Source organism: Aptenodytes forsteri, unplaced genomic scaffold (assembly GCF_000699145.1).
Source record: "Aptenodytes forsteri isolate BGI_AS27 unplaced genomic scaffold, ASM69914v1 Scaffold209, whole genome shotgun sequence".
In the NCBI taxonomy this organism is placed as follows: domain Eukaryota; kingdom Metazoa; phylum Chordata; class Aves; order Sphenisciformes; family Spheniscidae; genus Aptenodytes; species Aptenodytes forsteri.
The window spans coordinates 351,793-352,266 of record NW_008795034.1 but is presented as its reverse complement, the minus strand read 5'-3'; the positions used below and the strand labels follow the sequence as shown (position 1 = coordinate 352,266).

The 474-nt window shown below is 59.1% G+C and overlaps 1 protein-coding gene across 1 annotated transcript in view; it reads left to right on the top strand.

Moving 5' to 3' along the window:
* FZD9 (frizzled class receptor 9) overlaps window positions 1-474 on the top strand; it is a 4,021-nt gene that overhangs the window by 3,374 nt on the left and 173 nt on the right. The window lies entirely within an intron of this gene.

Genomic DNA, 474 nt, shown 5'->3' with positions numbered 1-474 from the left:
CCGGCCTCGCGGGTAAGGGGCGAGGGGACGCTGCTGGGGGCGAGGGCAGAGGCTGAGCGGCGGTGGGAGGGGGGATGCAGGCTGGTTTGGGGTGGAGAGGCCCGCGGGACCCCCCCCGGCACTGCTCGACCGGTTTTTCCTAGAGGTTGTTTTGTTGTTGTTGCTGTTGCCAAATCCAGTGACTCTTCTAACGCTTTCTTTGGGGGGGGCAGCGGGGACGGGGCAGGGAGGGGAATAATCCAGTCCGTGTTTATTTAATTCTGTAATTTATTTTAGATTTTTTTTTTTTAATCATTAGCTGCGAGGAATGGAAAAAACAATAAACCCTGGATGTGTTATTTCAACCGAGCCTGGTGCTGTTTGGAGGAATTCGAGGGGGTTGAGAGCAGCCCCACGGGAGCCCCCCCAGCTCAGCAGGTCGGGGCCGTGGTCCCCGTGGCGGGTGCGTCCCAAGCCCGCGGGGGGCTCCTTGCT